This window comes from Myotis yumanensis, unplaced genomic scaffold (assembly GCF_028538775.1).
Source record: "Myotis yumanensis isolate MYYU_CA2020_CCGP unplaced genomic scaffold, mMyoYum1.0.hap1 SCAF_9, whole genome shotgun sequence".
NCBI lineage: Eukaryota > Metazoa > Chordata > Mammalia > Chiroptera > Vespertilionidae > Myotis > Myotis yumanensis.
In genome coordinates this window covers 8017141-8029400 of record NW_027223760.1, presented here as the reverse complement: position 1 = coordinate 8029400, position 12260 = coordinate 8017141, and the positions used below count along the sequence as shown (strand labels likewise).

General features: G+C 45.2%; 1 protein-coding gene and 1 pseudogene across 1 annotated transcript in view; both read right to left on the bottom strand.

The window, feature by feature from the left end:
• The window catches only part of FOXP2 (forkhead box P2), a 698448-nt gene that overhangs the window by 473827 nt on the left and 212361 nt on the right, over positions 1-12260 (bottom strand). The gene's annotated exons all lie outside the window — the stretch shown is intronic.
• LOC139016728 (large ribosomal subunit protein eL6-like) lies at positions 7279-7811 on the bottom strand (annotated as a pseudogene).

The following is a 12260-nucleotide window of genomic DNA, read 5'->3' as shown; positions in this document are numbered from 1 at the left end:
TTGCCTGGGGATGTCTTTCACCACTTACCTGTGCAGCTTTCACCACTCATATTCACTGGTATAAATCTGGTTCTTTTTTAAAAGGATATATGACCTCATTGAAATCAGGAAGAATAAAACTAACATCTGAAGGGAGGGGTTTTTGGTGTTTAATTAAAAGTTCAAAAACTGAAAAGTGTAAAATCTTTAGCTTTTCGTAGTGATTTTTATTCTTAAGCTATTAAAGATAAAGCTAATATTTATTTCAATGTTCTAAAAACATCAAACACTAGGCTAGGAAAATTAGATTGGTAAACTAGTGTGTTCAGCACAGTATTTTGTTAGAGTCATCAAAGAATATTTTGCAACTTCTTAGATGATTGTATAAATTATGTATTATTTATTGGCTTCAAAATAAATTGCCTCCAATAACATACTAGGATTTTTCACTCAAGAATGTAGGCAAATCCTTTTGAATTTCTTTATATTTTTCATTTGGTGGGCGTGACTATATTGAAAGCTAACATCATGTCTGTCCCATTCTATTGGTCACAAAGGCCTTCCCTTATTCAAGAGAATGAAGGATCAGACTTTTCATGAGAGAGGCTGCCACATTAGGATGGGACATTTTTGTGGCCATGTTTTGTCACCTACCACAGATGGAAATCTATTTTTTAAGATGAGTTATGCTCAGACTTCTTATAAGTTTGTTGATGTAAGATCATCATTAGGAAAACCTGTCATTAAGAAGGTCATCATTTTGTAATTCTATATTGTAAGCATTTTTTCCCCTCCATGTCAGGTTTGCAGCTGTTTTTACTTCTTTGCCCCATTTCTTCCCTATTAATCCTCATATTCCAACATACACACATCTAATTTGCTTCTCTTGTTAAAACTTGTTTTATGGATGAGAAACCATATATTACAAAAGTTGTTTATCATATACTCTCTAAATAAGGCTAAATTAAGAAGTTAGTAGTTACCTGTTATACTCAAACATCTTTCTTTGATCACTATTATGTTCTGGTTAAATATTTCAGTCCTAGTCAAAGAATCACTTTATATGGAAGATAATATTATGAAGATTTTTAAAAGATTTTTTTTTACCTCAGAAATGGAATTTAAAACATTAGTTCAATGAACATAACTGGCCCAAAGCAGAATGTTTTAATGGCATGTTTCAATATAAACAGCTTTAATCTATCTTGAAATAAATATTCGCTTTGTAACACAGTTTGTCTGAAATATTTGCTTCTTAAACATCTTTGAGTTTTGAGTTTGTTGCTATTCATCAATAAATTCTTAACCTCATCTGTATTCTTCCAGTTATTTGACTTCTGTTCATTGGTTAATATTGTCATCAAAATGTAATAAGTTGATTGAAGAGCCTCAGATACTACTATAGAATAAGTTTATTCATTTCATGAAAGATGCACCTGTATTTTACCTTGTAAGATAATAAATTCAGGAAAACCCAACTGGGACCTTGAACATCTCCTCTACAATATATGAATTTCATATTAAGTAAGACTATAATATTCTCCTCTTCAAGTGGAAGCCACATTCCCACAGGAAATGAGATACTAAACTATTAATAGTTTACCCAGGTTTTCTCTGCCTGGTATGAAACCTCAAACTCCACTACAGTCTAAGCACTGTAAAACATTACCATTTATGTTCATATAAATGAAACTCTCTGGATGTTCTTCAGCTAATCTACTACTCAGTGTTTCTGATGTTTTTAAGACAGAAAACTTCTTCACATTGAACCTGAGAAAAAGACAATGTCAAACAATTGAGAAGTACAAAAATACTGTAATAAACCCTGATATAAGGTGTTTATAAAAAAATGTGTTTAAGTTTTAAAATGTTATGGCAGCAAACTGAATAGTTGTGATAAGTAAAATTACTGATAATGGCTTTTTCTTTTTTAAATTTTAAGATGTGCATATTGTTAATGTATTGCTCTCTTGAGATTATTTCATTTTCTCATGCGGTTTTGGTATACTTGGGCCATTCTAGAACCCCATAACAGCCTATACAACTTCTGTTTACCTATGCTCACCCTCTAAGAGATGGTTCTATAATACTGTTATTCTTAGTCGTTAGATAATTGACATAGTTCATCAATCCCTGGCCTTCTGCTCTTGCTTTATATATGGACATTAGTCAACCATAAATAATCACCAAATGCATTAAATTATACATATTAAGACACAAAATTCTGCAGAAAATTATGCCTTGAAATTATAACTAGAACTCAACCTTTTGAATTATCATCAACTACTACCTCTACCACTACCATCTAGATCCAAGCCACTTCATCTCTAATCTGGATTATTAAAATAGCTTCTTAAATAGTCTTTCTTCTTTTTCTCTTGCCCCATTGTCTATTTTCAACAAAGCAGCCAATGTGATTGTTAGCATAGAAGTGAGATTATGTTTCAAAACCCTCTTCTTGAATTCCTACCATAGTTTTCATTTTAAGGAGTTAAAAAACAAAGTGCTTATATTAACTAGAAATTCTCATAGGGTTTGGCACTTCCTTTTCTACCACTCTTTTTTCTCTTACTAACTGGGTTCTTGCCATGCTGTTCGTGTTTCAACGTACAAAGAATGCTCCTACCTGAAGGAATCTGCACTTGCTATTCCAACTCCCTGGAATACTTTTCCCCAAGGTCACTGTATCTGGTTGGCTCACTTCCCTCATGTCTCTGCTTTTATTAGAAAGACTTTCTTTGGTTACTCTGTATATAATGGTAAATGCCACTCTTCCCCAATCTAGGCACCCCTTTTTTCCCCTTACCTACTTTACTGTGTATTATAGACCGTGGTCAGCAAACTGCGGCTCGTGAGCCACATGCGGCTCTTTGGCCCCTTGAGTGTGGCTCTTCCACAAAATACCACGTGTGGGTGCGCACGTACAGAGTGATTGAAACTTCGTGGCCCATACGCAGAAGTCGGTTTTCAGCTTGAGCGAATCTATTTTGAAGAAGTACTGTTGATATTTGGCTTGTTGACTAATGAGTTTGCTGACCACTGTTATAGAACATTGTTATCTAATATTCTGCACATATACAGAGACTTTGTCTTGTACTGTTGTATCCCCAGTACAAAGAAGAGTGCCTGAAACAGGATAAAAATAAATATTTTTAATGAAAAATAATTAAGTTTTATTCTATCTTATATATGCTGTTTGACATTGGGAGGGAATTGGCCCTTTTGGGTTCAGTTTGCTCATTATAGATCAGAAATAATGAGAAGGAGAAGGATAGGGAGAAGAAGAAGAAGAAGAAGAAGAAGAAGAAGAAGAAGAAGAAGAAGAAGAAGAAGAAATAAAATAGTATGAGCCGTATTTAGCTGTTGTGAGGATGGAAACAGTTAATGTATATAATATGCTTAGAACAGTGTCTGGCACAAAATAAGTGTTAACAGTAATTTTTGGCTATTACCTATATAATAAAAGGGTAATATGCAAATTGACCCTAACAGCAGAACGACTGGGAATGACTGGTCAGTATAAGACACACTGACCAGCAGGGGGCAGACGCTCAATGCAGGAGCTGCCCTCTGGTGGTCAATGCGCTCCCACAGTGGGAGCTCTGCTCAGCCACAAGACAGGCTGCCAGCTGCCAGCACAGGGGTGGTGGCTGGAGTCTCTCCCGCCTCCTCAGCAGCACTAACGATGTCCGACTGCAGCTTAGGCCTGATCACTGCTGGCAAGTGGACATCCCCCGAGGGCTCCCAGGCTGCCAGAGGAATGTCTGACTGCCAGCTTAGGCCTGATCACCTGAGGAGCGCACCTAAGCCAGCAGGTGGACATCCCCTGAGGGGTCCCAGACTTTGAGGGGACACAGGCCGGGCTGAGGGACCCCCCTCCCCGAGTGCACAAATTTTTGTGCATTGGGCCTCTAGTAATTAATAAGCCTTTAAATCTTTTTTTTAATCTTTATTTTTGAGAGTATTACAGATGTCTCTCTCCTCCCCCTCCCCCTACTTCTCCCCTCCACTGGTCCTGCCCTGCCCTAGGCCTTCACCACCCTACTGTCTTGTGTGTCCACAGTAATAAATATAAGATCTTTGTTTAATCTCTTCTCCTTACCCCCTTCCCTCTGAGAATCATCAGTCTGTTCTATGCTTCCATGCCTTTGACTCTATCTTATTCACCAGTTTATTCTGTTTTTTAGATTTCTTGTTTATTTTGATTCTTAGATTCAATTGTTGATAGATATGTATTTATTGCCATTTTATTGTTCATATTTTTTGTTCTTTTTCTTCTTCTTCCTCTTCTTAAAGAATTCCCTTAAACATTTCATGTAATACTGGTTTGGTGGTGATGAACTCCTTTAGCTTGTTCTTGCCTGTGAAGCTCTTTATCTGACATTCAATTCTAAATGATTCTTTGCTGGGTAGAGTAATCTTGGTTGTAGGTCCTTGCTGTTCATCACTTTGAATATTTCTTGCCATTCCTTTCTGGCCTGAATAGTTTCTGTTGAGAAATCAGCTGACAGTCATATGGGCACTGGACTTGCTTTAGTGGAGCTATGATGCTCACTGAGTCTGTCCCTTGAGTGTGTTGTTGCTTATGGATGTGTAGAGTTATAACTTGGAATGGTCTGAAGCTGTCCACCAGGTGCACTGGCTCTTGTGTCTCCGGGGAGGTGCAAAGTCAGCCACTGCTTGGGGCCACTTGGCAGGAGCTACAGAGATATTTGCAGCTTCCTCCTATTTGTATTGGGTTTGGACGTGCCCAGGCAAGGCCCAACTGTGAAGCAAGGCAGGCTGGTGATGGTGCAGAGTCTTGGGCCTTTTAGTGCGGGGTTTGGGGCATGCTGACAGCAGCTGCAGCTTGTTTGAGACATTTTAGCAAAGTCTGAAGCCTGAGCCTGGACAGGCCATTCATATGGAAAAGCTGCTGCAAATAGCTTGGGTGAGGCTGCAAATTGGATGGGGCAGGGCTTCAGGGAATTACCAGGGCAGAGCAAACAGTGTGTTTCAGGTTGATGGGGATTCAGATATGGTTGCCAGTCAGCCCTGCAACAGGGGAGGTCTCAGAACAGGAACAATGACCCCTGAGAACACTTCCTTCTGGTAGAATGCCACCTTCAAGTTCCTGCCCTGATGCCAGATAATTCAGTTCCTCCTTGTATGTGTCTGGGTCCCCCAATGCCTCCTGGTGCTGGACCTCAGAAGAAGTGAGTCAGAGTAAGTTCATGCCTGGCCCTTTAATAGGTACAGCTGGGTCTCCAGCAGCCTCCATGTTCCTCAGCCACAATCCCTGTTGTATTTTACAGCCTGAAATTATGGGGACTTCTCTTCCCAGCTCTGGGACCCTGGGTGGGGGGTCTGGTGTGGGGCTCGCTCGGACGCCTTGCTCCTTAAGGCAGCCTCCACAGGGACAATCTCCCTCTGGATTAAAAAAATGCCCAAAGTGGGCTCTGGACCAGCCCATTCTGTGCCTCTACCCCTCCTACCAGTCTCAATGTGCTTTCTTCCTTACTTCTCTAGTTGTAGGACTTCCATTCAGCCAGCTTTCAGGTGGTTCTGAATGATGGTTGTTCTGTATGTTAGTTGTAATTTTGATGTGGTTGTGGGAGGCGAGGAGTACCAGCGTTTACCTACCTGCCATCTTCAGAAAGCTCACTTATTAAGTCTTTATATAACTTCAGTCTTTACTGGGGACAAGACTCAAACTGAAAAATAAGAGGACTTAATAGTTTCATTTTTCTTCTCTTCAGCCTTTTATTTTTGTGGGTATTTATTTTTTTATTTTTAAACTAGAGGCCCAGTGCACAAAAATTTGTGCACTCAGTGGGGAAGGAGAGGTCCCTCAGCCCGGCCTGTGCCCTCTCGCAGTCTGGGACCTCTCAGGAGATAACGACCTGCTGGCTTAGGCCTGCTCCTGGATGGCAGAGGGCAGGCCCATCCCTAGGAGCAGCCCCTGGTCAGGCTCAGAGCAGGGCTGATTGGGGGGTTGGGGCACCGCCCCCTGTCACACTCAAGGCAGGGTCAATGGGGAGGTTGCGGCGCCACCCCCTGTGATGCACAGAGCAGGGCCAATCAGGGGGTTGGGGCACTGCCCCTGTCACTCACAGAGCAGGGCCCATCAGGGGGTTGGGGAGCTCCTCCCTGTCACTCACAGAGTAGGGCTGATAGGGGAGTTGGGGCACCGCCCCCTGTCACACACAGAGCTGGGTGGATCAGGGGGTTGGGGTGCTGCACTCTGTCACACTCATGGCAGGGACAATGGGGAGGTTATGGATCTACCCTGTCAAACACAGAGCAAGGCCCCTGGAGGGGGGTTGGGGCGCCACCCTCTATCACCCACAGAGCAGGGCTGATCAGGGGGATGGGACGCCACCGCTGTCACACTCGGTGCAGGGCTGATGGAGAGGTTATGGCTCTACCCTGTCACACACAGAGCAGGGCCCATGGGTGCGGCGGGGGGTGGGGGGGGGCGGTTGGGGTGCCGCACCCTGTCACACACAGAGCAGGGCCGATCAGGGGATTGGGAAGCTCCCCCCTATCAGGCACAGAGCAGGGCCCGTGGGGGGGTGGGTTGGGGTGCCACACCCTGTCATGAACAGAGCAGGGTGGATAGGGAGGTTGTGGCCCCGCCCCCTGTCACACACAGAGCCGCAGGGCAATCAGGGGTTTTGGGCGCTGCCCCCTGTCACGCTGATCCCAGTGCCGGGAGCCTCGCTGCTCGGCTGATCCCAGTGCCGGGAGGCATATTACCCTTTTACTATATAGGATAGCAGCCTGGTGCATGGGAAGGGGCTGGCTGGTTTGCCTTGAAGGGTGTCCTGGATCAGGGTGGGGGTCCTCACTGGGGTGCCTGGCCAGTCTGGGTGAGGGGCTGAGGGCTGTTTTCCAGGTGGCAAGTGACTAAAGCTTCCAACCGCTCCTTGTTTTCTTCTTTTTTTTTTATTCTGGGCCAGCTTTAGCTCTGAGGCCTCGCTGCTGAAAACATGGATACAATGTTTCGGTCCGGCTGGGTTTCAGTCCGCTGGTTTCTGGAGTTTATCTTCTTATTTGCAACATAGTACACAGTTGCTTAGAGTTGTAGCTCAGAGGCTGGCAAGTGAGGCGGGGAACGGGAACGTTGGAGTTCGCAGCAAGCAAGCCTCATGTTTGCTTCCAGCTGCCTGGCTGCCGGCCGCCATCTTGGCTGACAGTTAATTTGCATATACTCACTGATTAGCCAATGAAAAGGGTAGCGGTCGTACGCTAATTAACATGTTTCTCTTTTATTAGTGTAGATAGATCAGTTATTTAATTAGGTCCTTTGTGAAAAATTTAGAACACCAGTTTGTAAGGATAGAGCCCATTTGTGAAAGCAAACACAGAATGGAGCTAGCCCTGGAGCTGAGGAATAGCATTGACTTTTGGCAGAATTAGTGAGTTCATGGCTTTCTGATCCACAGTGTGTTGCTCTGTAATCTTGTATTTCTCTTTCTCTATGGGAAAAAGCTCACCCTCCTGGTGTCGGGGCTTGCATAGCTGCTTCTTGGCATAAGCATCAGTCTTCACTGATGTTTGGGGATGCTCACACACTAATAAATTCTGGTGGAGGTGGCAATGATACATTTTTGGTGTGTTCTATGCGGAAGAACACAATTAATGGTTAGATGTCCAAGCACAAGTAGCAGGCCACTGCTCAGCTGTTTCAGGAAAACCACCCTCTTGCCTCTGTGGCACCCAGTGAGGATGATCAGAATGGTCCTGGGAGTGATGCTGGCCCGCAGTTTTCTCACAAGCTGACTGAAGGATATCTCGCCATGGCTCAATAAATTTCAAGGCATATTTTCAGTAGGATAATACCTAGGCATTTGGTGATATTGGGTACCACCATGCTTGTCACCACCTACTGATTTTGTGACAGTAGCAAGAACTTTCTCCTTTTTCTTTTAAATCCTGGATTTAGATGCTGAATCCTTCCTCTTTTACATGGTCTTTTGGGAATACATAGCTGACCAGGAATACCTACCGATTCCTTTGACTAGGACAGGGTTTCGGCTGCAGTGGAGTTTCCCCTTCTTAGGTGTCTTGGCTCTGAGGTTACCCTTCTTAACCTTGCCACCAGCATCAACCTTCTTGGTTTCAGGTTTTTTCTCCTTAGTATCCAGCTTCTCAGTTCTCCCTCTACCCCCCTGCCATTTTGCAAGATGGGAAAGAGAAATAAGGTCCTTGTGGATATCTACACTAATAAAAGAGAAACATGGTAATTAGCATACAACCGCTACCCTTCCCATTGGCTAATCAGCATATTCTTATGCAAATCAACTGCCAACTAAGATGGCGGTTAACAGGCCAACAAAGATGGCGGTTAACCGCCAACAAAGATGGCGGCTAATTTGCAAACGCCCAATGATGGGAGGCAAAAGGGGAAGGACTGAAGAATGGTGATTGGCAACCCAGGTGGCAGGTGATCGCCATTGGAAAGCCGGGCAGCAAACCCGACCCCAGGGGCTGGGGTTGCCGGCTGGTCTGCGCCCAGGATCGCCATGGCATCGGAGGGCGGGAGGGCCCAAGCGCAGGCCCAGCGGCAACCCCGGACACCCCAGAAGCCACCTGCCCGCTGCTCGTGACCCTATCAGGTATGGGCCACAGGCTGGCGTCCGTGTGCAACCACAGAAGCTGCTGGCTCACGCCTGTATATAGCCACAGAAGCCGCCTGCCCGCCATCCGTGACCCAATCCCGTCCCGGGTTTCAGGCCCGGGCCCATGTGCGTTTGCAGAAGCCACCTGCCCACAGTTTGTGCAGCCGTAGAAATCTCCGGCTGGCGCCCGTGTGCAGTCTGCAGTCGCAGAAGCCGCCTGCCTGCCGCATCCCACTATGATCCACTGAGTTATGAGGCCAGAGAGCAAGGAGAACTTCCGCCCCTGAGTCAAAGTGGGGAGCGGAGGACACGGCCTCCCCTCCTAAAATTGCCAAAGGACAGGACCTAACCTAAGCCACATCCTCTGAGACAGCCAGGCAGGCACCACTGACCCTCTCTGCAGGCCGGGCCCCCCTCCCCCTTCCCCTGTCCCTGCACAGCTCCCATAGCTCCCCACTGGCTGAGTCAGGAACAACAGGTTTGCAGCCACAGGGGCGATTTAGCAGCTAATGAAAAATGCGAGAACAAACAAATGAAGCAGCTACTGCAGTGGGGAAAAGACGTTCATCAAATTCATTGTCTCTGAGAAACTGAGGCAGCCAGCACAGGCCCCTGCACAGGATGAGGCTTCTGCTTCTAAAGAAATGTCCTGGGGTTAGAGGTGAGGGGGTGCTGCCCTTCCACTCTCTGAGCTCTCGGAGGAGTCTGTGCTCCCCCTCCTGGTATTCTTAACACCCAGAGACCCCTCCCCAATCCAGGGCAGGAATGTTCCACGCTGACCGCCTCCAGAAAGCAGAGAACAAAGAGGCACTTCTTGACTTCAAGCCTCTAAACCAGTGGTTTTCAACCTTGGCTGCACATTAGAATCACCTGGGAATCTTTTTAAAGTCCTGATTTCTGGGCCTCATCCTCTGGAAATTCTGTTTCTTTGTTATGGGGTAGAGCCACAACATTAGTAACAAAGGATGAGGCGCAGAAATCAGGATTTTAAAAAGATTCCCAGGTGATTCTAATGTGTAGCCAAGGTTGAGAACCACTGCTCTAAACAGACTTGACCACTGTGGGCAAAGACCTGCAGCTGAGAGGGGGCAGGTTCTGGGTGTCGAGGTCCAGAGCATGGAAGGCCTCCTGGGGGAGCAGTGGATCTGGAAGCCTGTGTGCTGGGTCAGAGACACCCCTGCCTCCCACCCTCCCCTGCCCTGCACATAGACGTGCCTGGTCTGGGGTGAGGAGGAGAAGGAGAACTAGAGGGAAGGAACACTGAGTGTTTGTTGGCGGCCATGTAAAAAGGACTGTGACCCTCCCCTCCCACTGAGTCACTCCCTAAGGCAGCAGGAGACGGAGGGTCTGAGAGCAGCCACACAGCTTTGTGGCTGTGACCAAGGCACCAAGATGATGTCCACGCAACGGGGCTGAGGAGGTGTCAGAGGACCTCACCCCAGAAAGCCCAATAGCTCTTTGTGTGAGACAGAGAAGGTGGCAGGGAGGGATGAAGAGAGCAGAGAGCGAATTGGACTCAAGAGGCCTCAAGGCCCAGATGAGGAGAATATACCAGGGGCCGGCATGGACTTGAGCTCTGAGGTGAGGGTCAGGTGAGGGTCAAGGGCACTGGGTGGGGGCCAGTCCAGACAGAAGACTAAGGTCCACATGTTCTTGATCCTGCTCGGTTCTTTGGCACCTCTGCCTGAGATATAAACTGTCTGACATGGAAGTACAACTCCAGAGAAGGGGTGGGGAATCTAAGTTAAATGATATTTTGTTTTTGTCTTTTCACTTGGCAGAATGGGGCCTGAAGTTGAAGTTAGGTTTGGTTAGTAAACAATAAAGAAAGCAACATTTCTTGCACACCCGACCGTGTGGTCTTAGTTTGCTGCTGCCTATAAACCAAGAAAAAGTTGTAAAATGAAGTACTAATCTCTAGGGTTTAGATCAGACCAAGGAGTAATGCCACTCAGCCAGAAGCTGGCTCATGGCTGGCCAGTGCAGTGGTGGTGGCAGGAGCCTCTCCCACCTCCATGGCAGCACTAAGAATGTCTAACTAACAGTTTAGGCCCGATCCCTTGGGGGCCTAAGCCTTTAGTCGGACATCCCCCGAGGGCTCCCTAGCTACCAGAAGGATGTCTGACTGCAAGCTTAAGCCTGATCCCCCGGGGAGTGAGCCTAAGTCAACAGGTGGACATCCCCCAAGGGGTCCTGGACTGCAAATGGGCGCAGGCTGGGCTGAGGGACGCACCCCCAACCACCACCACCACTGAGTGCACAAATTTTGTGCACCGGGCCTCTAGTTTATTATAAAAACCCAGTTTTGCCGTAACCAGTTTGGCTCACTGGATAGAGCATCAGTCTGCGGACTGAAGGGTCCCGGGTTTGATTCCGGTCAAGGGCATGTACCTTGGTTGTGGACACATCCCCAGTAGGGGGGTGTGCAGGAGGCAGCTGATTGATGTTTCTCTCTCATCAATGTTTCTAACTCTCTATCCCTCTTCCTTCCTTTCTGTAAAGAAATCAATAAAATATATTTAAAAAAACACACACCCAGTTTTGACCAATAATAAGCAAAAACTCGAGTGTTTTAAGTTAAGTTACAATGTTTTCCAGGCACAAAGAAACTATAATCTGAATGACCATACATTGAATTTTTCCCCAGTTTTTATTTATTTTTATCAAAGAACTTCCAAAAGTTTTAAGAGAGACTCTTAATTCATTCTTTTACCCCTTCTATTTATTATTGTATCTCTTACTTGTCATTATTCAATGATTACAAAGCCCCAATACCCTCATATCCTCAAAGAACTTCCAGCATAGGAGTGGACTGTAAACATACAAAACAAGTAAACCATCGATTATGATGGGTATTATGTTGGAATCATGCCCAGCAGACACAAGAGCACCATTTGTTCTGGGACTCCTGAAAGGTTCATCAAGCAGGAGGCAGGATAGCAGTGAGAAGAGTACTGCTTAAGTAGAAATGGCGATTCACTTAGGCAGTTGCAAAAGGACTAGAGGGGAGAAGGGAGACATACAAGAAATCTTATGAAAATAGAAAAGAGGCAGCAGAAGATAAGGAGATTTGGAGTAAAAAATAATGGATCCACATACTTTTATCAGGTTGAATTTTACAAGTCTGTGAGATAATCAAGGTCTGTGAGACATGTGTATAGATAATGAGCTAATCAGGTGGAGAGGTTTAGAAAAAAAAATGTTGAGTTGTAAATATAGATGGAAGTCTCTGGAATACAATCACAGATAAAATTGGTACATTGAGAACAAAATCATTATATAGTATATATGGAAGAGTGGGTTGAAAACTCTCTCTCCAACCCTTTTGAGCAAAGGTGTAGCTATACAATTCTGACAATTTATTATGAGATGACTTTATAATCCATGGTGTTGAAGAATGAAAAGTATTTGTCTTTAAATTACTTATTTCACTAAGCATAATACTGTCTAGGTCTATCCATGCTGTTGCAAATGGCAAGATTTAATTCTTTTTTATGGATGAGTAATATACCATTGTATATATGTACCACAGTTTTTTGTTTTGTTTTATCCTCTCATCTATAGATGGGCACTGGGTTGCTTCCATAAGGTCTAAGGACTGTTTGAAAGAGGTAAAGGGATTAAGAAGTATAAATTGGTAGTTACAAAGTACTCATGGGAATGTAAAGTAAACATAGG